The sequence below is a fragment of the Narcine bancroftii genome, chromosome 4, assembly GCF_036971445.1.
Source record: "Narcine bancroftii isolate sNarBan1 chromosome 4, sNarBan1.hap1, whole genome shotgun sequence".
Lineage (NCBI taxonomy): Eukaryota > Metazoa > Chordata > Chondrichthyes > Torpediniformes > Narcinidae > Narcine > Narcine bancroftii.
In genome coordinates, this window is record NC_091472.1 from 172529229 (window position 1) to 172557137 (window position 27909).

A 27909-nucleotide genomic window follows, 5' to 3' on the forward strand; every position below is an offset into this window, starting at 1 on the left:
TGGGTTCAGCAATGTCTGAACTGTTGGGATCACCAATGTAGTGCCACTGAAGGCAGAGCTACATAAGAAAATGCCTGGCTCAAGTTGAGATGAGCAAGAAAAACTGTTTAATTCTCTTTCCAGCCAACTCTTATGTAATTTCCGGCCCAATTGTCCTGAAACTGGAAGTGACATCATGACCCCCCCACCGACATGTTACTCAGTGTGGGCTGCATACCTGAGTGGAAGACCCCAGGAACCTGTGGCCGCCCGTCATTATGGGGATGATCGTGTCTGAAACTCCGCCCCCTGGATGCTGCTACACAAGTACAATTATTTTAGATATGCATCACTGTCAGCGTGGACAAGCTGGCTGAAAAACCAGGTTCTGAGTTGCAAAATTCTCTGAAGATTCAAAAGAAGGCTTGAAGAATCACAAAAATGTTACCGGAATTGGAGGAGAAGGATAGACTGAAGCATAGGAAGCTATGGAGGACTATAATCTTAGAGGTTTGTAAAATCAAGAGACCTGAAGGGAATCTTAAGACTTAGCTAGCAGAATTAGGCCATTCAGCCCACTGATTCTGCTCCACCATTCAAATTGTGGCTTATATATTTTCCATACACCCTCATTCTCACGCTTTCTTCCCATAACATTTGACTCCCTTTGTAATCAATCTCTGCTTTAAATATACTAAGCCTCCACAGCTGTCTGAAACAGATTAGCCACCCTCTAACTGAAGAAATTTCTCCTCACCTCTGTTCTAAATGGACATCCTTTTATTCTGAGGTGTGCCCTCTGATCCTCTCACGGCGTGAAACGCCTTCTCCACATCTACTCTATCCAGTCTATTCGATATGCGATATGTTTCAATGAGATCCCCCATTATCCTTCTATACACCAGTGAGATCAGGACCAGATCCATCCTCGTACATTAACCCTCTCATTCCAGGGATTATTCACCAGCTATTATGAAAGGGGTCAATTAATGACATTTGAACATTTGAGGATAAATATGCTGTACCGCATAATACTCTTTTTTTTGTTATTTTCAATTAAGAGCACATCTAAGGGATAAGCTTGGGTCGATTATTTTTATTTAGCCTAGTTGTACCAAAATAAAACTTCTTACTAGGAGAGGAAATGTTTAAAAAAATTTACATCTATGACAATCATTTTTACAAACAACAACTCCCAAACAAGGACTTCATAGATCTAGACAGAGATGGGAAACAGATTTGAATATTATAACTGATCAACAAATATGGGAAGATTTATGCAAGGATTGTATGGTTCATACTATTAATCCTAGATATAGATTAGTCCAATATAATTTTTTACATCAGTTATATCTCACACCACAGAAATGGAACAGATTGAAATCAGATATATCTGATCAATGTTTTAGATGTGGTGTAGATGTAGGATCTTTTTTACATTCAACATGGTTTTGCCCCAATGTAAGGCCTTTTTGGATACATTTATGAAATTTTTTGGAACAAGTTACAGGAATTGTTTTTCCACAAAGTCCTGATTTATTTTTATTAAGGAATATTGAAGGTAGAAGACCTAAATTAAAACTATCAGTTTACCAGTTTGAATTTGTTAAATTAGTTTTAGCAGGAACAATGATATGTATTGGAATTACTTGGAAGTATGATACATTTTTGGGTATGTTAAGGTGCCACGCAGAAATTCAAAGTTGTTTTCCTTTGGGAAAAAAATTAAATATAGTTTGAGAAGTAACCTTTTATCCAGAATTATGAAAACTGGCAACCTCCTAAAACTGGCACTTTTTCAGTAGATGACATCTGCTCATCAAAGATGGAGTTTGGCACCAAACATGACCCGGCACGACCCTAGCACAACTCCCATGTATTCCGTCACGTTCTGCTACTTTATAAGCGTCTCCGAATAGCCTATACTGACGCCCATCTAGCATTGTGGTGCTTTTTCAGTCAGCCCAGTGGTGGCTCAATGGCCGTCATCACTACCCATAATCCCCCATGCAGCTGTACCAGTGCAAGATTCCGGATTGTTCTCCTGGCGCTGGTACAGCAGGGGGCGGGTGAGAGAGAGCACAGAGTGCCTCAGGCAGGCGAGGGGGAGAGACAGCAGCGTGGCTCAGGAAGGAGAGGTGGGGGTAAAATGGCTGTGCGAGTCAGGAAGGAGAGAAGGGAATGCGACTTGGGAGAAGGGTGGAAGGGAGAGTTGGCAGCACAACTCGGGCGGATGAGGGGATAAACAGCAGCTTGACTCGGGTGGGCGAGGGAGGGAGAGACGGCAGCATGACTCTGGTGGGCTTAAAGGGACAGAACTCAAAATGATTCCGAAATCCGGAAGATTCCAAACACCAGCAGATGTCCAGTCCTGATGATCCTGGATAAAAGGTCAGGCACCTGTATTCTATGTTCATACAGATTTGGTACCCGTACACCCAAGTAATGGGATTAAACTTGTAATGATATCCTTCTATGATTCTAGACCTGTGAGATTCTCCTCTGAGTAGTTACGAAAAATTTCAAGATGTGCACCAGATGATGCTTCTCAATGCAATCCAAAAACTCTTTCTAAAATTTATCTTTTTTCTTTTCTTTTTATACTTATAGATTTATAGTATCCGTAGGCACATCAAATCTTCAAAGTGGCATGACAGGTAGATAGGGTGGTGAAAAAGGTTTTCAGAATATTGGCCTTTATTGGTCAGATTATTGAGTATAGAAGTTGTGAGATCATTATGCAGTTGTACAAGGCATTGATGAGGCCACTTTTGGAGTGTTGTGTTCAGTTTTGGTCACTGATGTAAGAAAGATGTTGTCAAACTGGAGAGGGTGTAGAGAAGATTAACAAAGATGTTGCCAGGCCTCAGGGGGGCCTGAGCTATAGGGAGAGGATGATCGTGCAAGGGCTTTGGAGGATAGGGAAGGGGGTGGGGCACATAGTCTTTTGTCCAGAGAGGAATTGAGAACCAGAGGACGCGAGGGGGAAGAGATTTAACAGGAACCTAAACAGTAACTTTTTTTTTAATATAGAGGGTGGTGGATGTATGGAATGGACTATGGAGGTAGTTAAGGCAGGCACTATTGTAATGTTTAAGAAATATTTGGAATGATACATGGGTAGAGTAAGTTTAAAGGGATATGAGCCAAAGCCAGGGAGGTGGGTTTTGGTCAGTGAGGGTAAGTTGGGTAGAAGGGTTTGTTTCCACACTGTCTCAGGCTTCTAATTCCTAAAAGCAAACTCACACCATTACCCTCTGATTCCTGTTACAAAGTCAAATTTTTGATCCTATTTGATAACTTGCCTCATGATCAATAGTTTCTAACCTTTTGGACTAATCTCCCAACTGTCAAAGGCCTTACTGCAGTTTACGAGGACAACATCAACCTCAAACACTCCTCGAAAAATTCAAATTGGTCAGATAGTATCTCCCATTAACAAAGCCATACTGACTTTCCTTGATTATTTCCCTCCTTTCCAAGATTAATCCAAGTCCCTCAGAATTGTTTGGGAAATTTTACAGGGAGCAGACAATAACCTGCAACAAATGGCTTATTCCTCTGACCTTCTAGACTAGAGGGAGCCAACATTTTAATTTTTAAGTTGGACATACAGCGCAGTAACAGGCTGCTTCGGCCCACGAGTACTTACGGGGATGTAGGTTAATTGGGTGGCACAGACTCATGGGCCAAATTGGCCTGCTACCATGCTGTATGTCCAAATAAAAATTAAAAGGTTGGCCACCCCAGTTCTAGACAAAAGGTAACAACTGGCTGAGAGATTTCATTAGGCTGATAACATTTTGTTATTTTGATTTAAAAGGAATGGATTTTTAATGTTGAGACCTTTCCAAGTTTTACTTCATTTTTTGATGCTGAATGAAGCACCACTGTTTGAGTTTGAATCCTGTGTGACAAGGAACCTTGCCAAAGGTTTGAAGGAAAAACACAGAAATTCTGGAGGAACTCAGCCAGTCTTGCAGTGTCCTGAAGAAGTAAATATATTTCTGACATTTCGGGACTGAGTCTTTCTTCAAGGCATAAGCAAACAACAGGAAAGCATCAGAATAAAGACTGAAGAATGGCAGGGGGAGGAGTCCTGACCAAAAAAGGTGTTAATTGCATACAAAAGAGGTGAGAATTGATTTTTAGCTCTGTGAAAGGAAAAGTGGGGGGGGGGGAAAGGGACACTTCATCCAGGTCATTTAAGAGCAGGGGTCCCAGAATAGATCCCCGCGGAACTCCTCTAGTCAATGAACGACAGGCAGAATACTTTCTGTCCACTACTACTCTTGGCTTTCTACAGGCAAGCCAATTCTGAATCCACACACCAAAGTTCCAAGGATCCCATGCTTCATACCTTTCTGAACAAGTATCTCATGGGAGACCTTAACAAATGCCTTACTAAAATCCATATACACCACATTTACCAACCTACCTTCATCAATTTATTTTGTTACCTACTCAAAAAATCTCAAGTAGGTTCATGAGGCATGACCTTCCACTCACAAAGCCATGCTGATTATCCTTGAGAAGACTGTACTTCTCCAAATGCTCATAAATCCTGTCCTTAAGAATCCTCTCCAATAGTTTGCACACCACTGACGCAAGACTCACAGATTGATAATTCCCAGAATTCTCCCAATATTTTTTTTAAACAAGTAGATCACATTTGCCTTTCTTCAATCCTCCGTCATCTCCCCTCTGGCCAAGGAGGATGCATAGATCATTGCCAATATCCCAGTTATCTCTTTCCTCCCTTCCCAAAGCAACCTGGGTTATATCTCATTCGGGCCTCATGACTTCACAATTTTTTTTAAATTTATCATTTTAAATATATTTAACAATCAATCACAAATCAACAAAACATCAAGGGAACCCCTATCTCCACCCCTCCCCTCTATACAAGTCCTATTAAACAGAGAATTAAGAGAAAGAAACCAAAAAAAGCATCCCATTGTCAGTGCGTTCAGTAAAGCAATTGGAGAAATGATAATACCAGTGATAAAATCTTTACAGAGGTCAATTGGCTAGCCAGTTGCGATCATAACTTTATATTGGTGTCAGTGAAGTACCTACATGCTCTAAATAAGGCTGCCAGATTTTTAGAAAGGTGTTTTCTCCCTTCCTGAGATTGTATGTGACTTTTTCAAGTGGGATGCAACCATTCATCTCTGAAGACCACCTATCCATGAGTAGATAGTAGTCAGAGTTCCATGTTACTGCTATGCATTTCCTGGTTCCCCAGAAGTCAAAGCTCTGGGTCTACTGGGAAGGTGATTTCCATGATCTTGGTTAGAGCATCACAAAGGTTATACTGAAGCCAGGTGAATGCAAGAAGGAACCAACCTCTACACCAGACTTAAAACACATCTCTGATAACTCAGGTTTGGTGTAATTTCTGCAGAGTGAGGTACAGTTGATGGAGAAAATTATAATGGACTAATCTATACCTGGTATTGATAGGAGCCAACAACTTCCCTGACATAGATCTGGCCAGAGTTGTTCATCAATTGTTGTGCTCAAGTCTGACTCCCATCTCACCCTAGATTTATGCAAACCTGGCTTTTGTCTCTCACTCATCAATAAAAAGTACATTCTAGAAATAAATATAAACACTTCCATGAAGTAGTTTCTCCTTTTCAGTGAGTCCCGGCAGAGTTTCAAGGCCCAAATTGGCCCTAACGAAGGGTTGTAACTGGAGGTAACTAAAAAGGTATTTGGACAAGTCATATTTCTTCTTCGGCTGTTCAAATGACAAGTTCTTTTTCATAATAATCTTCCAGATGTTGAATCTCATTATGATGCCAGGTTTCCAAGATTTTATTATTCAAAGTCATGAGTATAAGTTCATTTTGTCTTAAAGGTGTTTTCAGTGACAATCCTCTTTTCAGCCCAGAGCCTTCACAGGTTTCACACCATATTTTAATTAAGTGTTTAAAAATAGGGTTGCCTGTCCTGCTGGTTATAATTCTGGAATTTCATTTATACATAAGATCATTATACACCTTCTCTTTTAGAGAGTGCAATCCAATTTGTACCCAGGAGGGGGTATCACCCCTCTCAAAAAATGAAGAAGTAAATCTCATTTGGGCCACCAAATAATATACATTTTTTAAAGGAGACAACTGGATGCCTCTTAATCTATAATCTCATGTTAACTTTTTTTATGGATATTCTGGGTACTTTACAGTTCCAGATAAATTGTCCAATATGCTTATTAAGGGTTTTAAAAAAGGTTTGAGGAAGTGAAATGGACAAGGACTGGAAAAGGTACTCTAATTTTGGCAATATATTCATCTTTACACAGATGACTCTTCCAATTAGAGTGATGGGCAAATTCATCCACCTCCTCAAGTCTTCTTCAATTTTACTAAGTAGTGGGAAGTAACTGAATTTGTATAAATTCTAAAGATCATCATCCACCACTATTCCAAGGTATTTGATGCCATCCGAGGGCCATCTAAATGGACTTGTTCGCTGGTACTCTGAGATCAAAATTTGTTAGTGGGATGATTTCACCTTTTCCCTAGTTTACTTTGCATCCTGAAACTTCGCCATAAGCCTTTAATAGAATCTGTAATTTAGTAAGGGAATTAATCGGATACAGGATTATATCATCTGCCTTAAGATTAATTTTGTGGTTTGTCTGACCCACCATAAAACCCTTTTTTGTATAATTGCCTCTGCCAAGGGGTCAATAGTCAAGACAAAAAGACCTGGAGATAAGGGGAACCATGTCAGCTCAATCTGCTCAAAGGGAACATTGCTGAGATCAGTCCATTAGAAGCGACCCTAGCTTTTGGTCTGTAATAAAGAGTTTTAACCTAATTAATGAACAGTTGCCCAAATCTGAGCTTGGTCAAGACTCTAAAGAAATATAGACATTCTAGCCTGTCAAAGGCTTTCTCAGCATCCAGAGCTACAGTAATACTCGTTCAACCTTAGACTTTGCATAGTATTGAATAATGAAGAGCCTACATAGGTTGCTAGCTGACCGATGTTTTAGAATAAAGCCGCTCTGATTTGGATTTATTAATTTTAGCAAGTAGCCAGGGCCTTAGAAATCAATTTGTAAACTGAGTTTAGTAATGAAATGGGTTGAAATGAGGATCATTTTAATGGGTCCCTGTCTTTTTTTAATGAATCACAGTAATTATGGCAGTAGAAAATGATTCAGGGAGAGTTTGAGTTTTAGATGCTAAGTTAACCATTTCCATGATGAAGGGGAAAAGTAGCTCCTTAAATTCTCTAAAATTCTGGCAGGAAACCAACCTCCCCTGGTGATTATTGGACTGTAGTGAGCCCAAGGCTTGTTCAATTTCTTTTGAAGTAAAGGGAAGGTCCAAATTTACTTAATCTTTTTGGTCAAGTTTGGGTAGTTCAACAGTGGATAAAAAAAAAAGTCATCAACCTTAGGTCTTCTGGAGACTCTGATTTATATAAAACTATTTAAATGCAACATCGATTTCCATTGGATTCTGTGAAACTGAGCACCTCTGTCTGGATTGAATTTATTGTTCTCAAACTCTGCTCTCAATTTCCAGGACAAGACTATGTGCTTTTTCTCCCAGTTCATAATTTCTTTGTTTAGTTCTTAGAATGGTTTTTTTTTCAATTTTATAAGTGTGCAGTTCATTATACTTGAGGTTTTTTTTGGTTTACAAGAACTTTATAGGTTTCTTTGGAGCTAGACTATTGAAACTCCTTTTCCAATTGTAGAATTTGCGTTTCCAATTCTAAGTCTGCCATATATTTCTTCTTAATACATTTTGTATGAAATTATCGTTCCCCTAAGGTAGGCTTTTAATGTGTCCCATAGAAAAAAACTATTGGGAGCAGAGGGACAGTTTATCTCACAGAACAACTTTATCTGGCCTCTAATGAATTTACAAAATTCTGGTTTTTGGAGTAGGGTAGGATTCAGACACCATCTATATGAGTTAGTTGATTTTTCTGGCATCAAAATAGAAAGAGTCAGATGCAAATGACCCAACAAGGTTTTAGATAGGTATTCAGATTGTAATGTTCTATAGATCAACTGTGTTGATAACAAAAAGATGTCAATCCTAGTAATGAGTCATGAGATGCGGAATAAAAGAAATAATCCCTGGTTCAAGGGTGTGTTTGCCTCCACACCTCAAAAGTTGAAGTGGTTTTGGCCACTTTTATTTTGGATACTGTTTGCGTTGATTTGTCCAGAATAGGGTCCAAACAAAAATTGAAGTCATCCCCACAAGTATATTTTGTCACCCCCCCCCCCCCCCTCCACCACCACCCCCCGAAACCTTAAGGAAAATATCTTGAATAAAGGATTCATCATCATAGTTAGGTGCATATAGGTTTAAGTGTCCAGGGTTCTGAGTAAAACTGAAAATTAACCAAAAACATATCAGCCTGACTGGTCAACGATAGTTTCTCCAATCGATACTGGCACATTTTTGTTTATCAGGATGGCTGCCCCCTAGCTTTGGAATTAAAAGATGACGATATTACATGTCTTACCCACCATTTTCTTAGTTTATTATGTTCCTGTGTAGTCAGGTGGGTTTCTTGAACAAAGGCAATATCAGTTTTCATTTTTTTCAGGTGTGCCAAGACTCACTTCCTTTTAACCGGTCACATTAAAGCTAACAAATTTCACTACCTTATTCATTGATAATAATCATATATATTTATATTGCACACATACATATATATACACCAAAGTGTTGTGACCTCCTGTAAAATCTCCATACAAGTAAAAATGTGTCCCCTGTGACAGAGTAGCAAAAGATCAGATAAGGCACTGACATGGTTGAAAAATTTAAAAATAAAAATAAGAATAAAAATAAAAAGGCCTCCTCCCCCCCACCCCCCTCCCAATGTCACCTCTGAGCATTTGGCATGACCTTCCCCATTAAGATGGGATGTGCATCCTGAACTCACTAAGTACAACATATCAAGATTCGATTTATTGTCATAGTAATAAAACAGTGACCTATTACATGAAATTCGTTTTTGCCTACTACAAGGCAGACAAATTCGTCACTGGCAGAAATTGCCAAACTAACTCTTAAACTGTTTGCCCGGCACAGGGCTCCTATCTAAAAATATGAATTTTTATACAAGATTATTCAATTTTGAATACAATAGGTTTTTTTTTAAAAAAACACAAATCAGAAACAATTTCTGTGAATTATCAGCTGCCATAAAAACTTATCAGCTTAAATTGGAACTTGTCTATCTATTGTAGGTGGAAAAAGTGACTACAGTTTAAGGCACATATTCACAACAGTTCGTGAGGACCACGATTGCCTATCTAATTTTCCTCCACCTGCTCTTGCTCATCATTTTATTCTCCACCTGGCCAGAGCGTCATCACTTCCCCAGGTACCTTGAAGAATCTCTTCCTTCAATTAGAGACTACAACCCTCAGTGTTGCTGGGTGAAGCCAGGCAAATGGGATATTCTTTGACTTGAGCTCCTTCTTTACCTGGTTGCACCCCCTCCTTATTAGACCTGCACTTTGGTCAGAGAAAAAAGTAGCACTAGTCTATTGAAATATATAATGGAGCCCTTGTCCTCAACAGACGTATCAGGACATGTCTCAATCTCTAGCCCACAGACATGCCAGGTGCAGAAACCCGATGGGCCCATTCAATCACTATTGGTTCACTAAAGTGTTCTCATCTAGAATGTCTGGAATGCAGCCTTTTAAAAAATTCTACAGAATCCTTTTCATCGTAACGTTTTAAAAAGATCCAGTACTTCATCTTTGCTAATCTCAACATGGTCCAGCACACAAGCTTATTCCATTCTAACCATACCTTGACCTTTTCTATGGAGAATATTGAAGCAAAGTATTCATTTACAACCTCCCCAACCTCCAGGCACAAGTTGCTTTCTTTATCCTTAAGCAGCCCGACCTTCACTCTCGACATCCTTCTGTTCTTCATGCACGCATAGAATGAGGCCTTGGGGGTTCTCCTTAATTCTTCTTGCCAAGGCCTTTTCATATCTCCTTCAAGCTGTCTTAAGTCCTTAAGTTCCTTCCTGGCTCTGATATAATTCTCATGAGCCCTTCCTGATTTTGCACTTCCTATATCTAATGTATGCTTCGTTTTTCCTCTCAACTCATTGCCTCACCTGTTTTATCAACCACGATTCCCTTTTTCTAACATCTTTTCCCTGACTCAGTGGGACAAACCTATCCAGTACCCACCATAAAAGTTGACCCTACACATCCTCCACATTACTTCTGTGCTTTCTCCTGTACACAACAATTTACCCTCCCTAGTTTCTGCCTCATCCCATCACAATTAGTCCTTCCCCATTGTCTGCTTTTACCCTTGGTCTATAGCTAAGCTAAAGCTCAAGGAGTTGTGGTCACTATCACCGAAATACTGCCCTACCAAGAGGTCCGTCACCCGACCAGATTCATTACTCAATATTAGATCCAGTATGGCCTTTCCTTCCTCCAGTCAGCCAGTCAGGAATCCTCCTTGGACATAACTGATAAATTCTCCCCCATCTATTCCTCTTGCAGTCAGGAGATGCCAGTCAATATTTGGGAAGTTGAATTCTCCCATAATGACAACCATGTAATTTTAGCACCATTCCAAAATCTGCCTATTTATTTGTTTCTCAGTATTCCAAGGGCTATTTGGGATGTACAAGAATGTCACTAGGACTAGAAATTAAAGTTATGAGGAAAAATTAGAGGATTGTTTCTTTGAAACAGAGAAGGCAGTAGGGATCTTAACTGAGGTTATAAAGAGTTATAAAGCATGGAAACAGGCCCATCAGCTAAAATCATTAGTACCAAGGTGCTTGTACCATTTGCCAATCTTCAGTCCATATCAGTCTAAATCTTTGCAATCCATATACTAATCCAAATGTCTTAAATGCCTCTACTCATTTCTGTTAGCAGATGTTAAGTGCCCACAAAAACGTGCCCCTCAGGTCCCCTTAAATTCTTTTGTCTCTTGCCTTAAGCCTATGCACTCCAGTACTACAATACACAGAAGTGCCGGAGAAATTCAGCAGGTCCTGCCCCACCAAAAGAAAGCAAAAGGCAACTGAGGTTTTGGGCCCAAGACCTTCATCAAAATATGAATAAAAAACAGGCAGTCACCTGAAGAAAAAGGTGAGGAAAGGAGAAAAGGGAGGAAGGTACAAAGGAAGGTATACAGGCTAACAGGTAAGAGGTCAGAGGTGGATATGCATGAGAGGGTAGAAGAGAAAAAAAGCTGAGAAGTGACAGGGGGAGATTGTAGCTCTCTGAATGGAGAGGGAAGGGAGTGGGTAACTGAAGGAAAGGAGACTGAGGGATAAGGAGAGAGGCTCAGGGGTTCAACGGAAACTGAAGAACTCTATTTTAATGCCGGCTGGTTGGAGAGTGCCAAGGAGGACTATTAGGTGTTGATCCTCCAATCACTTGACAATCACAGTGTCTTCAGAATTCCTTGTTTGAATTCACTCCAGTATTAAATTCCTACATTCTGGGTGGCATGGTTGGCGCAGCTGTTAGCACAACTACTACAGTGTCAGTGACCCAAGCTCACATCCAGCATGAGAGCTTGCACGTTCTCCCCATGACCTCGTGTGGGGCTTTTTTTCCGGGTGCTCCGGTTCCTTCCACTTTCCAAAATGTATCGGGTTGGTAGGTTAATTGGATGTAATTGGATAGCATGGGTTCCATGGGCTTTCTACTGTATAGAAGCATTAAAATTAAAACAAATATACAAAAAAAATTGTGACCGCCCACTTATCTATACTACACTACTTTATATACCACAATAACTCCCTCAGCCTCCTTCACTCCATTCCATCCAAATAACTCAAGCCTGCCTGCCAGGCAGCATCTTTTCAGTACTCCCTCAAGCTTAACCAAATCCTTTTGAAAGTAGGCAACCAGAACTGCACACAATATTCCAAGGGTAGTCTCACCAACCTCTTGCCCAGCTGGAACATGGCAAGAGGGGAAATAGCTGATTTTGTACTGTTCGATGTTCATCTTCAGGTATCTCCTTCCTGTTGGCAGCAGTGAGAAGAGGGCATGGCCTGGGTGGTGAGAGTCCTTGATAAGAGAGGCTGGGGGTCTACAATTAGTTGTCTGAATGGATAGTGGGAGGATAAAATACTCACCACATTTAGAGTGTACTGTAGTACTTGAGGCTTATGCTGGAAAGTGGGAATAGGCTGAACATCTCTATTAACTCCTACAACAAAACACCCTGCTGTGTTATAAATTTTCTGCGAACAAGGCATTAATCCTAGCAAAGAACTGGGATGACTTTTATCGTTTAAATTGCTCCTGACCACAAATCTATTGATTCAAATCTCCAAGTATCGCAACTGATTGAAAAATGTTTTACAGAAGATGAAGTAGTTCCAGGCAGATGCAAATCCAGGCTGGAACTGCTATCACACTGAAGTTCATGGAAAGAATATTTGTTAAGACAAATAAAACATTTTTTCAGTAAATATGCAATTTTGTCTTTAAGCATGTTTTTCAGTATTTTGTGTTTTTGTGGTACACTTGAAATGAATGGGTGTGAATTGTTTGACCTCTACTGTGGGATCTTATACCCTTACTACTACTGGTTCTTGTTTTGCCCAAAGGATATTGCACCAATATTGAAAAATGTTTTGAGTGGTGTGGAAACCAGTTTACTCTGCGTACCATGAGAGCTTCTGTTATATTATGTAATGCCACACAGCATAACTATAAAGGGCCTCCTTGTCTCCCTGACCTTTCACTTGCACCTGCTATCAATGTTGGCCCCATTATTCACTGGATCTTGCTCCTCCTTTTGTAGAAGGCCCTCAGACAAGTCCGGCCATTTACTAAATGGTGATAATGTCAAAGGCTCCTTCAGTCCCCCACCTGTTTCATGTATCTTGTGACAATCACTCCCACATATCTTGTCCTGCCAACATTTTGAATATTCATTTCTCAGCTGCAGGGGCTGGAGATGAAAATAAGGTAAGGTAGGTATCTCCCAATACCCATCCATCTGACCCTGAAAGATGTTAGACTGCTGTAACTACCTTAAAGTGAAGAGTCATGTGAGCACCCACCATAATTGGGATTGATGAGGCAAGATGGTGGCACCCATGTTCGGCAACAGCCTAGGCAGTGGCGGACCAGAGATGGGCTTTGCGATGGAAGAACACACACGCAGTGGGCTGTTGGTAACTTGAACCCATGCAGGCAGCAGGTGATTGAGGCCAAAGCCTCACAAAATGCTGCAAACTGCTAGAGACTGGCTGAAGGGGTATCAGATATCAGAACCGTGTTGCAAGAAGGCTTCCTGATCGTGTTGGAGGTTTGGATCTGGAACTCAGGTTGCTGATGGTTTGGACTGGAGTTTCTGTGGCTGCAAAGACTGCAGGAGCACTGGAGGTGAATTCACGGACAGACTTTCTTTTGCTTCTCTTTCTCTGACTGTAAGAGGCGCCTGGAAATTTCTGCTGATGGCGAATGTGTCTGCCTTTCGGAAGACTAAAGTAAATTTCATGTATATTACACCTGTTTAATTACATGACATAAAAGGAATCTTGAATCATTGCTCTGAAGCACAGTTGGATACCATGCTGAAGCTTCATGTTAACTAAGATTTTCTTTTGTCTATTCCTTCACTGTCTATCCCTCAAATTCTACTTCTCTGCTGCTTCTGTACCAGTTTCACATGTGAAATTAGCATCATGTATAAGTTAACATGCTTTCTATTTATTGCTGAAGAACAAGATAATAGAAAACATAATACAAGTCAGCAAATTAATGTGCACTACATTTTGCAGAAACAAGGTTAGCAGCACAAATAAGGCAGCCTTTGTGGATTGTAATCAACAGGGCTGATGAAACTGTCCTCAGTCAGGCCGTCATGCTCATCTGGCAAACTACAGAGAAAAAATAGGGAGGGTCAGAGAGTAAGGTCCAGAGGGTTGGGGGAAGACAAGCAGTATTAAAATAAAAACAAGCTCAAAAGTCAGAGGAATTAAATGGAGCGAAAATAAAAACAGAACAGTCTAGGGCAGATTTTAAAGCAGGGCTGATGATCGGCAAACACATAGCCAAACTGGGTGCAATATATCATTCTGTGACAAGGAGGGAGATCCATCTCAAATAAGGAATTTTCCAGCCATATCTTCATGAAATAGGGAAGAACAAAGGTCAGGTGTTACATTTTTCACTCACTCTTAATTCTCATTTCTTAGTGTCTTTGCATCACTGACAAAGCAAGCATTTATTTGCCATCCTTAATTACCCTTGAGAAGGTGGTAGTGAGCTGCCTTCTTGAACCACAGCCATATTTCTGGTGAAGCACTTCTACAGTGCTGTTGCCAAAGAAGGTTTAGTATATATCAAAGTTCAAATTTATTGTCAGAGAACATACAAGACATCACATATAACCCTGAGATTCTTTTCCCTGCGGGACATGCAGAATGACTACATATCAGTGATGTAAACTGTACTCAAGAAAAATATACATATACCAAAGTGAAATGTAAACAAGCTTTCTGTGCAAATATAGAACAAATAAATGTCCAGGAATAAATAATGTGCAAAGTCAGATTCCTTAAATGAGTCTGTTGCTTCAAATTCTGATGGTGGAGGGGTTATATCCAGTAATTAAGAAGGACCAGCAATATAATCCCAAATCAGGATTGTGTTCCCAAATGCACCTGCTTCATTTATCCATGGTGGTAGAGGTCATAAATTTGGAAGGTGTGGTCTGAGTAGGCAAAGCAATTAACAACAAAGACATTTTACCTTTTGTCAAACTTCTTGTCCCAGAGGTACACTTATTCATGCAGGTGGAGAGGATTCCACCTTTTGCCTCGTCAATGGTAGAAAGATGATCAAGCAGTTAACAGGATACCCAGTCTCTGACCTCCTCTTGCAGCCATAGTAATTATGTGGCTGGAAAGTAGGGTTTCTGGTCATTTTTGACCTCAGGAATGTTGACGATCCATTGATGTTATCATTAAAAAAAAATACTCCAGCCTGTATTCCCACTTAGCTTGTACAATATTCATTAACACTGTCAATATCCATCTCTCGTGCCCCTCCACTGTCTCTAATATCTGTCATCCACTTACAGGATGGAACAGAAAATTCTATAAACTCAACATTGGGACATCCACCTCCTTTGGACGCTGCCACACATTCTATTCCCAAGCTGCGGCTTCCAACCCCTTCCCTGGACACTGTCTGAATGTTAGCAAGGCTGTCCCAACCTCATATCATACATGACTCAGCTTAGTTTTGGATCACATCAAGTGATCATTTTACTACTTCCAGAAAAGCCTCAGCTCATCAGCTGCTGAGAGCCATTTCCATGTTCACGTTACCTCGACATTGGGTTATGAAGTACACATCTGGCTGACTTCCTACATTTCATTCTCCTCAAGTCAGGGGTCATTCAAAGCTCTACTGCTCATTCCCTGGCTCATACTGCTCCAACTCAACCATCATCCTCTACCGACATACCAATTGGCCATGCAACTATTTACTTTTAAAGCAGTCATCCTCATTTTCAACTTTTCTCATGGACATCCTCATTATCTACATGATCTTATCTAACTCTCTAATCATCCAAGATATCCACGTTGTTCTATATCTGGCCTCTTCCACCTCACTGATCTTAATGGTCTCGCTGTCAGATGCTTGGTTTTAAACTACAAAATTCCACCACTGAGTCTCTCTCCCTCTTCCTTTCACTAATTTGAAGTAGTTCTAAAAATTATTTCTCGATTAAGTAACCTCTTAATTATCAGCACTAATCTCTCCTTATGCTGCTCACTGTCAAACATTTGATGAAGCACTTGTGGAAGTTTCTTGGGTGATTTACAGTTTTAAATCAGTTATATAACATGCAGTTGATGGAGAAAAATGACATAGTTCCGTATTGCAAGACTGAATTGATTTTGTCAAGATAAGATCCAGCAGGGTAGAAAACCACGAAATAGGGGAAGGACAAAAAGGAGCACATTTTAAGAGGAGCGCAAAACCAAAAGCTTGGTGATAAAAGGGTACTTCTTTCATACCAAGATGAACTGAAGAAAATGGTAAATAGCAAAGTACTAAAATACAAAAAATCTTTATCTGAATGTTATTCAGGACAACAATAAATGAAGCAGTGCTGGATCTAATTCCACAGAATTAAGGTTCAGTGGGAAAACATTTGGGGAAATATGATCACAATTTCATTAGGTTTAGCAAACAATGAACTGCTAGAGGAACTCAGCAATGAGGCCACATCCGTGGGTAGAAAGGGTGAGCCAGCATTTTGGGACCAGATCCTTTTAACGAGGAAGTGGTGATATCAAGTTTATCAAGCTGGAAAAGAAGCCAGAGGAGGCAAAAAGAGGTAAGGGGGTATTGGGCAGAAGGTGGGAAATGTAAAGACAGCACTGTATGGGAGAGAATGGAGAGAAAAACAGGATATGTAAAAGAAAAGATGAAAGTGGGGGTTAATTAAAATTAGAAATTTAATATTCATAACCATATAACCATTTACAGAGCGGAAACAGGCTATGTCGGCCTTTCGAGTCCGCACCAGTTCACTAGAACAACTCCACTAGCTCACGATGACCTTTTCCATCCAGCACGGAGCATCTCTGACCCATTACCATTGGGAAGAAGGTACAGAAGCATCAAAATCAGGACTTCCAGGCTGGGAAATTCAAGTAGGTTTAAGGCTATCCTGAAGGAATATAACATTTTGTCTAATCCTGGCAATAGAGAAGAAGGAACAATCTTCTTCTTCTCCTTCTTAATGTCACGTTATTTATTTTATTTCTGATTTATTGTCAGAGTACATGCATGACATCACATACAACCCTGAGATTCTTTGTCCTGTGGGAAAGGCAGAATGCTACTTATTGGTAGTGCAAAAAAAAAACTGTACACAACGTACGCATGTAAACAAATAAAATGTCAAGCAAACTGACTGTACAATACCGAGAGGATACAAATCGATGAAGTGCAAAAGTAAGAGTCCTTAAATAAGTCCTTGATTGAGTTTGTCGTTGAAGAGTCTGATGGTGGAGGGGTAGCAGCTGTTCCTGAACCTGGTGGTGTGAGTCCTGTGGCGCCTATATCTCTTTCCTGACGGTAGCAGCGAGAACAGAGCAAGTGCTGAGTGATGTGATTTCTTGATAGCTGCTGCTCCCCACAGCAGTCTTCTCTGTAGATGTTCTTGATGGTGGGGAGAGTTTTGCCTGGGTGGGTTGTCCTGGGCTGTGTCTACTACTTTTTGGAGGGCTTTGTGCTCAGTGATATTTGTGTCCCCATACCATATCAGCACACTTTCCACCAAACATCTACAAAAATTTGCCAAGGTTTCTGATGTCATACCAAACCTCCACAACTTCTGAGGAAATAAAGACGCTGATGTGCTATCTCCACAATGTCATTTGTGTGTTGGATCCAGAAAAGATCCTCTGATATAGTGACTCCCACCTCTGATCCCCAATGATCACTGGATTGTATGCATACCTCTGGTTTTCCTTTCCAGAAGTCAACAATCAGCTCCTTGGTTTTGGTGACATTGAGTGCAAGGTTGTTGTTGGTGCACCATTTGCCATGTTTCCAATCTCCCTCCTATGTTCTGACTCATCACTTTTTTATACAACCCACTAACGTGTTATTGTCAGCAAATTGGTGTTATTGTCTTATTAAACCACACAGTCGGAGGTGTAAAGTGAGTAGAGCAGGGGGCTAAGAATGCAGCCCCGAGGTGCTCAGGTACTGCTGGAGATTGTGAAGGAGATGTTCTGACCAATCCTCACTGACTGTGGTATGGAGGTGAAGAAACCCAGAATCCAATTACACAATGGGGTGTAGAGTCCCAGGTATTGGAGTTTGCTGATTAGTTTAAGGGGATAATGGTGTTAAATGCCAAACTGTGGTCAATAAAAGCATTCCGATGAATGCACATTTGCCATCCAGGTGTTCCAGGTATTTGACTAGAACCAGTGAAATGCCATCCACCATAGATGTGTTGCTGACAATCTGCCTTTGGATGTCAGCCTTGGAAAGAATATTACCTCTCTTATGCTTCAAGTAAGGCAGAAATGAACCCGCAAAATCGCAAATAGACTGACTTACCTGGACAGTGAGGAATTATCAGAAACATAATTATTTGTCACAGGGCAAAATACAAAAATACGAAATTATAACAGCAACTCTTTGCGAGCAGCTCTGATGGGAATAATCAAATATCCCCATTCAGAACTGCTAAAAATCAAATTAAAAAAAACGAGAAACAAAATCAAACTTAGCTGACACCATGGAGGTCCGAAGATCAATTGGAATCAGCAGAATAGGCAATCTCTGTTGGGCCAAAGAACCTTTGAACAGCTCAGCCACCACTCCAGCAGGTACTACAGCCACCACTCCAGCAGGTACTACAGCCACCACTCCAGCAGGTACTACAGCCACCACTCCAGCAGGTACTACAGCCACCACTCCAGCAGGTACTACAGCCACCACTCCAGCAGGTACTACAGCCACCACTCCAGCAGGTACTACAGCCACCACTCCAGCAGGTACTACAGCCACCACTCCAGCAGGTACTACAGCCACCACTCCAGCAGGTACTACAGCCACCACTCCAGCAGGTACTACAGCCACCACTCCAGCAGGTACTACAGCCACCACTCCAGCAGGTACTACAGCCACCACTCCAGCAGGTACTACAGCCACCACTCCAGCAGGTACTACAGCCACCACTCCAGCAGGTACTACAGCCACCACTCCAGCAGGTACTACAGCCACCACTCCAGCAGGTACTACAGCCACCACTCCAGCAGGTACTACAGCCACCACTCCAGCAGGTACTACAGCCACCACTCCAGCAGGTACTACAGCCACCACTCCAGCAGGTACTACAGCCACCACTCCAGCAGGTACTACAGCCACCACTCCAGCAGGTACTACAGCCACCACTCCAGCAGGTACTACAGCCACCACTCCAGCAGGTACTACAGCCACCACTCCAGCAGGTACTACAGCCACCACTCCAGCAGGTACTACAGCCACCACTCCAGCAGGTACTACAGCCACCACTCCAGCAGGTACTACAGCCACCACTCCAGCAGGTACTACAGCCACCACTCCAGCAGGTACTACAGCCACCACTCCAGCAGGTACTACAGCCACCACTCCAGCAGGTACTACAGCCACCACTCCAGCAGGTACTACAGCCACCACTCCAGCAGGTACTACAGCCACCACTCCAGCAGGTACTACAGCCACCACTCCAGCAGGTACTACAGCCACCACTCCAGCAGGTACTACAGCCACCACTCCAGCAGGTACTACAGCCACCACTCCAGCAGGTACTACAGCCACCACTCCAGCAGGTACTACAGCCACCACTCCAGCAGGTACTACAGCCACCACTCCAGCAGGTACTACAGCCACCACTCCAGCAGGTACTACAGCCACCACTCCAGCAGGTACTACAGCCACCACTCCAGCAGGTACTACAGCCACCACTCCAGCAGGTACTACAGCCACCACTCCAGCAGGTACTACAGCCACCACTCCAGCAGGTACTACAGCCACCACTCCAGCAGGTACTACAGCCACCACTCCAGCAGGTACTACAGCCACCACTCCAGCAGGTACTACAGCCACCACTCCAGCAGGTACTACAGCCACCACTCCAGCAGGTACTACAGCCACCACTCCAGCAGGTACTACAGCCACCACTCCAGCAGGTACTACAGCCACCACTCCAGCAGGTACTACAGCCACCACTCCAGCAGGTACTACAGCCACCACTCCAGCAGGTACTACAGCCACCACTCCAGCAGGTACTACAGCCACCACTCCAGCAGGTACTACAGCCACCACTCCAGCAGGTACTACAGCCACCACTCCAGCAGGTACTACAGCCACCACTCCAGCAGGTACTACAGCCACCACTCCAGCAGGTACTACAGCCACCACTCCAGCAGGTACTACAGCCACCACTCCAGCAGGTACTACAGCCACCACTCCAGCAGGTACTACAGCCACCACTCCAGCAGGTACTACAGCCACCACTCCAGCAGGTACTACAGCCACCACTCCAGCAGGTACTACAGCCACCACTCCAGCAGGTACTACAGCCACCACTCCAGCAGGTACTACAGCCACCACTCCAGCAGGTACTACAGCCACCACTCCAGCAGGTACTACAGCCACCACTCCAGCAGGTACTACAGCCACCACTCCAGCAGGTACTACAGCCACCACTCCAGCAGGTACTACAGCCACCACTCCAGCAGGTACTACAGCCACCACTCCAGCAGGTACTACAGCCACCACTCCAGCAGGTACTACAGCCACCACTCCAGCAGGTACTACAGCCACCACTCCAGCAGGTACTACAGCCACCACTCCAGCAGGTACTACAGCCACCACTCCAGCAGGTACTACAGCCACCACTCCAGCAGGTACTACAGCCACCACTCCAGCAGGTACTACAGCCACCACTCCAGCAGGTACTACAGCCACCACTCCACCAGACCTATGAGCCAGGTAAAGAAGACCCAACCATGTAGATGCAGAGGAGGGTTACAGATCAAGCTGAGATGCCGGGACCTGAAGTTACCGCTTACCACCATCTCTCTGGTTACATACAGTCCTTGGAGAACAAACTTGATGAACTCCAAGCCAGACTTGAACATCAGAAGTTATCAGGGAATGCTGTGTGATGTGCTTTACGCAAACATGGCTAAACATGGACATTCCAGACACGTCACTACAGTCCAAAGGGACTGAACACTGGCGTCTGGAATAACCAGGGGAGAAAGCGTTTGTGTCATTATCAATCCATTGCGGTCCACAAACATGACAATGTTGTCCCAGTCCTGCTTCCCTGACCTGGAACACCTGACAATCAAGTGTCACCCATTCTACATGCTGAGGGAGTTCACTGCCATCATCCGAGTTGCAGTGTACATTCTGACCTGGGCTAATGTCAGGCTGGCATTGGAGGGACTGAACACTGTGATAAATAGCCATTTGACAGCACATCCTGATGCCTTCCCAATCATTATGGGAGACTTCAATCAGGCCAACCTGAAGAAGTCTCAAAATATTTTATTTAATATTCAATACATGCAGTGAGTACAATTATTATAATGCAAGGTATCAAGAACAAATTGATTGCACACATGATGGTTTTCACCCCACCCCAGAAACGATCCCCACCCAAAAAAACAAAAAAAAAGAGAAAATAGTAAAAATAATTTTTCTTGGTATAAAAAAAAAGGGCAGGGGTGGGGGGGCATGGTGTGATGGCGTAGGAAGAAGACATGGAATACACCTCTCCCTGGCAGAACTCTTTAAAACCCGTATAAAAATTTCAGTATTGCTGAAGTACTTTACAAGCAACTATGAGAAAAACTAAGACTTAAACTGCAAAAAGAATAGCCATTAAACAATCAACTACAATGGAGGAATCTTGGCCTACCCTACCAATGCAGCCTGCTGACTCGATTTCTCTTCAACCTTGACCGCAATGCCAGTTTAACGGTAAGGTGTATACAACACCAGCGATGACTTTGCGTTGATCCACTCCTAACCAGGAAGATCAACTGCGCATGCGTGAACTTCCACACATGCACACATCACCCGAAAAGGCCCAGGCTGCGGAAGGACCCAATCTACCTCGGCCCAGTGATCTTGGGCCAGTGGGGGAGGGTAGCCACACCTGTAGTTGGGCTGAAGTGGCCTTTATACCGACAGAAGAAGAAGAGGACATCATTGGAATGGAGGAGAAAGAAGAACAATATCAGATGGAAGAGGAAGCAGCAATATTTCAGGGTAGGCCTATGGTGAGGCACACTTCTAAGTCTGGCCCTCACCAGTCAGATTTGCCTGCAACTGCTGATCTGGCTTTGCAAACAAGTCAAGGATTTTCAATTATGAAAGATCAATTTGCTGAAATGAAGGGGGAAATAGCTTAAATTTAAATGTATGTGGAAAAATGTTTGAAAGCTGTGGATAAGGTTCAGGACAAGTTTAAGAAAAATTTATTGACTGTAAAGATGATGTTAATCATTGCAAAGAGAAGGTGGAAGAGATGGAGAACTCATTTACTGGTTGGGAAATTCAGAAGACTAATTTGTTGAAGAAAATTGATGCTTTGGAGAACCAAAGTCAGAGGAATAATGTTAAGATAGTTGGCCATCCAGAAGATTTTGAAGGTCCAGACCCAGTCCAGTTTTTTTTTTAAAAAGTGGATTCCTGAGGTTTTGAGAATAATGCATTTTCTGAATGGTCTGGAATTGGACAGGGCTCATTGAGCAATACGAAGGAAGCCGCTTCCTGGTCAAGCGTCACGTTCTATTTTGATCCGTTGTTTGCGTTATCAGGATAGAGAATTCATTTTGAGACTTGCGGTACAGAATACGAGAAATAATCAGGGTCTATTGCTTGTCAAGAATAACAGGGTATTTTTTAAAATGTCGATTTGAGTCAAGCTGTAAATAAATGTCGTAAAGAATTTAATTCGGCTAAAGCTGACTTGCGGAAGAAGGGCTATAAATTTGTTTTTCGTTACCCTGCTGTACAAAGTTTTTTATGGAGATTATCAGTCTCAATTTTTTTCTGATTATGCTGAAGCTCTTGTCTTTGCTAATTCTCTACCCGATAATAAGCAGTTAAAATTCAGACAGGTTTCCTCAATAGCTTGTTGTTATTTAGAAAGGGAAGAATGGTAAACGAGAGATGGAATCTCAGCAGTTGATTGATATTGGTATTGATGATGATCAAGTTAATTGAGATTTGGAAGAGGCATTTTATACTTGAGATGATTCTTTTTGTTTTAATTTTGATTGCTCTGTTCGGGGTCCAACTGCTGACCCTTTCGACGTCGTCGGCCACTTGTGGCATTTGTCACTCCCTTGTAATTGAGGGAGGTAATACTATTGAATACTTTTTTTTGTGTTGTTTTTTTTTAAAAATGGGGATTCTTTTTTCTTCTTTCTTTTCTTGGAGGAAATCTTTAGCTTTTTAAATTCATTCCATGGGGAGGTGGTTCGCCATTTATGGTGGGATGGTTGTAGAGATATTTTATGGCTACTTTTAATTTTTGTCACTTTTAAAGTTAACAGGCTGAATAACCCAATCAAGACAGAGAGAGAGAGTATTGGCTTATATTAAAAAATTGAAGGTTGATGTAGCCTTTTTGCAAGAGACCCATTTGACCGATAAAGACCATAAAAAAATAAAGAGTTTGTGTTGTACAGGTTATAGCATCCTCTTTTAACTCTAAAGCAAGGGGGGGGGGGGGGGTTGCTATTTTGATTAACAAGAAATTAGCTTTTAAATTGGAGTCAGTTTTTGAAGCGGCTGATAAGAGTTTTGATTGTTACTTGTACAATTTTTTCCCGAATGTTGGACCTTGATGAATGTTTATGCCCTGAACATTGATGGTGGACTCTTTTCTTAATTTAAGTCAAGCTTATGACAAAATGATGGTAGGAGGTAACTTTAATTGTTGCTTAGATCCATTATTGGACAAATCTGCTAAATTAGTAATTAGAACTAAAATGGCTAAGCAGCTAATGGTGTTAATGAAAGACATGAATTTAGTAGATATATGGAGGAAATTAAATCCTAAGGAAAAATATATTTCATTTTATTCATTTCACCACAATTCTTATTCTAGGAATAGATTTCTTTTTTAGTATCAGCACAATTATAAGGTCTAGTTTTTAAGGCCAAATACAAGTCTAGGATTTTGTCTGATCATTCTTTGTTATACATGTACTGCCTCAGAGAGAGTAGAAAATGTCTATCATTGGCGATTTAATTCTTTTTTTGTTGAAAAATCCTGTATTTTGTAAATTTTTAAGAGACCAAATCCAAATTTTTTTGAAAACAAATATAGTGATCCTATAGTTGACAGTAAATTTGTTTTATGGGATGCTTTGAAAGTCTATTTACGAGGACAAATTATTAGTTATACTGTTAAAGATAAGAAATGACAAATGTTTGAACTTAATAAATTGGAAAAGGAGATAGAGACTTTGGAAAAAGATTTACAACAAATTTCTACCAAAGATAAGAAAATATGATTAGTTAATTTGAAATTATAGTATAATTCATTACAAACATTGAAGTTTGAGAAACTATTACAGAGAACCAGGCAGCGGTATTATGAATTGGGGGAAGAGTGCTCATAAAGTGTTAGCATGGCAGTTAAAAAAGTAACAAGCGTCTAGAACAATAAGTGCTATTAAGCATCATTTGATGATTATGTTTAAACCTCAAGACATTAATGATGAGTTTCGTATGTTTTATGAGAAATTTTATACTTCTGAGATATCGCAAGATGAGGTTAAAACTGAAAATTTTCACTCCGGTTTATCTTTACTTTCTTTGAAGGATAAGGATATTAAGGAATTGGATGCTTCTTTTACTGCTAAAGAATTGACCGACGCACTTCGGTCTATGCCGAGTGGTAAGTCTCCAGGTGACGATGGGTTTACTTCTGAATTTTATAAAGAACTTCACGATTTATTAATTCCCTCACTGATGGAAGTTTTAAATCAAGTGGAAAAGATTGGGTCCTTCCCAATTCTTTTTCTAAAGCAATTATTACTATTATCCTTAAGAAGGATAGGGATCCCTTGAAAGCAGGATCTTATAGACCTATTTCTTTGTTAAATGTGGATTATAACATTGTATCCAAGTTTTGGCTACTAGATTGGCCAAATGTTTAACCTGACCTGGTTCATGTAGATCAGGTGGGTTTTATCAAGTACCATTATTCAGCAGACAATGTTGTAAAGTTGATTTCATTAATATTTCTCGGGAGCAATCTGACCAACCAATGGTAATTTTCCTTGATTCAGAAAAGGCCTTTGACAGGGTGGGTTGGAGATTTTTGTTTAAAATTTTGGAAAAGTTTAATTTTAGGCCTCTTTTTATTGGTTGGATTAAGGCTTTATATAAAAATCCCACTGCAAGAGTGGTGACAAATGGACAGATGTCTTTATCTTTTGCATTATCTAAATCGACCAGACAGGGCTGTCCTTTGTCACCAGCTTGGTTTGCTTTGGTCATTGAACTTCTGGCCCATATGATTAGGCAGGATAGTACTATTAAAGGTATTAAGGTTAACTCTGATGAATACAAGATAAACTTGTTTGCAGATGATGTCTTGATATATTTAACACATCCCTTGCACTCTTTGGAGACTTTGCATGAACAATTGAAACAGTATGGTGCACTATCGGGATACAAAGTTAACTGGGAAAGAAGTGAAATTACTCCTTTAGCTGAAGTGGATTATTCACCTTGTAGACAAGTTGTGAAGTTTAAATGGTCTAATCGGATTAAATATTTAGGTATTATTATTGATAGTAATTATAATCATTTATTTGAATTGAATTATTTACCCTTATTGTCTAGAATTAAATATGATTTGAATTGGTGGAAAGATTTACCCATAACGTTGATAGGATGGGTTAATTGTATTAAAATGAATATTTTTCCCCAAATTCAATATCTTTTTCAGTCTATTCCAATGTAGGATCCCTCAAAAATTCTTTAAAGATTTGAATACTTTGGTGAAAAAATTTCTGTGTAAAGATAAAATGGCAAGGGTATTATTGCAGAAGTTAATTTGGCGATACGCATTAGGAGGTTTGCAACTCGCTAATTTTCAAAATTATTATGAATCAACTCAGTTGAAATTTATTAATAGGATGTTTCAAGTGGACAACCCTCTGACATGGGCTAACATTGAATTATCTCAGATAGGTGAAAAGAGGATAGATCAATTTATTTATCGATGGAATTCTCAATTATTAAGTAATTATAATTTACCGGTGTTATAACATTTGATGGAATTATGGAATAAAAAGAATGAAAATTATAGGTACCCAAGGGAAAACTTTGTTTCAAAATAAGCCTTTTCCCTTAATAGTTAATAATCAACTTTTGAAGTTGTGGGAGCAAAAAGGAATTAAATTAGTAGAAGATTATGAGGCGAGTTATTTTATTTCTTTTCAAAGAAATAAAGAGAAATATGAAATATCTTCGAGTACTCTTTTTTCCTATATCAAGTTAAAACATTGTTAGATAATTTTGGCCATTCTTTGAGGCTACCTAGAAAGTCTAAATTTGAAATTTTACTTACTGATAGTGGTAAGAAAGGATTTATATCTGATATGTATGCTTTATTGCAGAATAAAGTGTTTAAACCAGATGTTTATAAATCTAGAGTGAAGTGGGAAAAAGATTTGGAAATATCTATTTCAAGATAATTGGATGTCTATGTGTGAGGATAGTATGACTAAAATTGTAAATGCACAGTATGGATTGGTTCACTATAATTTTATCCATCAACTATATTTGACTCCAGATAAATTAAAGAAATATAAATATGTTTCTTCTGATTTAGGTTTTAAATATCATGAGGAAGTGGGTTTTTTTTTTAAAAAAAAACATTCGGTTTGGTTATGTGAGACAGTTAAATCTTTTTGGAATAAAATTAAGGAATTTTTGGAGGTTATTTTTAAATTTAAAATTTCATTTGACCCCCAATATATTTTCATTGGATTATATTAAAACTCTGAGTTTAAAATTAAAATTAGATAAATTTCAAATTGCTTTTTTAAGTCTAGTTTTAGCAGTGGCTAGGAAATATCTAGCAGTTACATGGAAAAATGAGATTAAATTGAGTATTCAACAATGGCATGTGGAAATGAGATCATGTATTCCCTTGGAGAAAATAACGTATAATTTACAAAACAATTATTCTTTTTTTATTAAAACTTGGAGCCTATATATGCGACTAGGTCATTAATATTTTCTTTCCCATACATTGGTGGTGCAGTCCCAATCCATGGCAAATGTTCAAATGGCATTCTTGCAGATCTCTTTTTCTTTTCTTTTGTGGTAGTTTAGAGGGGAGTTGGAGGGATAGGGTTGGGGGGTGGGGGTGTTATTTGGGATAAAACATTATGTATTGGATTGCATTTTGATTGTATTTAAACATTATTGTTTAAAATAAAATTAAAAAAAGAAAAGAGCAAGGGAAAAAAGTCTGGATTGCAGAGTAAGATGTTGTGCAGTACAAATCATCATTTCTAACATAAACACAGAGGAGAATTCTGCAGGGCTAGAGGGATTAAAAAGGATAATGCTACAAATTTAATCCCATTATTTGAGTGTACGGAAGCCAAACTTGTAAAAACATAACGCATTTATTTCATAAAGTATAAGTAATTTTTCCCAAAGGAATACAACTTTGAATTTTGACATGCTACCTTGGCACAGTTAAAGATATATCCGATTTCCAAGTAATTGCAATACCCTGAATAAGTCTCTGACAAACTACCACCAACACGTCACATGCGAGACCAACAGATTCAACGACTGTTATACCACCAAGAAAAACGTATATCGAGCCAGACCACGACCACACTTCTGTCTGATCACCTGTCTGTACTTCTACTCCCAGTGTACAAGCAGAGACTGAAGACCACAGCACCAGTGGAGAAGATGGCGAAAGTATGGTCGAAGGAGGCGGAGGAGCGTCTACAGGACTGCTTTGAATCGGTGGACCTGGAACATGTTCAAAAATTCATCCATAGACTTGAATGACTATGCAACAGGTATCACCAACTTCATCAAGACCTGCATGGATGAGTGTGTTGCCATGTGAAAATACCAGGTGTCCCCCAACCAGAAGCCCTGGATGAATCAGAGATCAGCAACCTGCTGAAGGTGAGAACAAGGGTGTTTAAGGCCAGGGATCCAGGTCTTTACAAGAGGTCCAGGTATGACCTACAGAAAGCCATCTCTGCAGCAAAATGGCAATTCCAGAGGAAGTTAGAGACAGACATGCCAGCTATGACAGGGAGTGCAGGACATTACAGCCTACAAAGCGAGGGAAAACACTATTGGCAGCTGCCAATGCATCA

At 40.6% G+C, this 27909-nt stretch overlaps 1 protein-coding gene and 1 long non-coding RNA gene across 9 annotated transcripts in view; one reads left to right on the plus strand and one right to left on the minus strand.

Annotated features, from left to right (window-relative positions):
• cabin1 (calcineurin binding protein 1) overlaps positions 1 to 27909 on the minus strand; it is a 570396-nt gene that overhangs the window by 235733 nt on the left and 306754 nt on the right. The gene's annotated exons all lie outside the window — the stretch shown is intronic.
• The window catches only part of LOC138761234 (uncharacterized), a 51394-nt gene that overhangs the window by 22047 nt on the left and 1438 nt on the right, over positions 1 to 27909 (plus strand). The window contains exon 2 of the long non-coding RNA XR_011356205.1: positions 24362 to 24437. This is a non-coding gene — a long non-coding RNA (uncharacterized lncRNA). The remainder of the gene's footprint in view (positions 1 to 24361; positions 24438 to 27909) is intronic.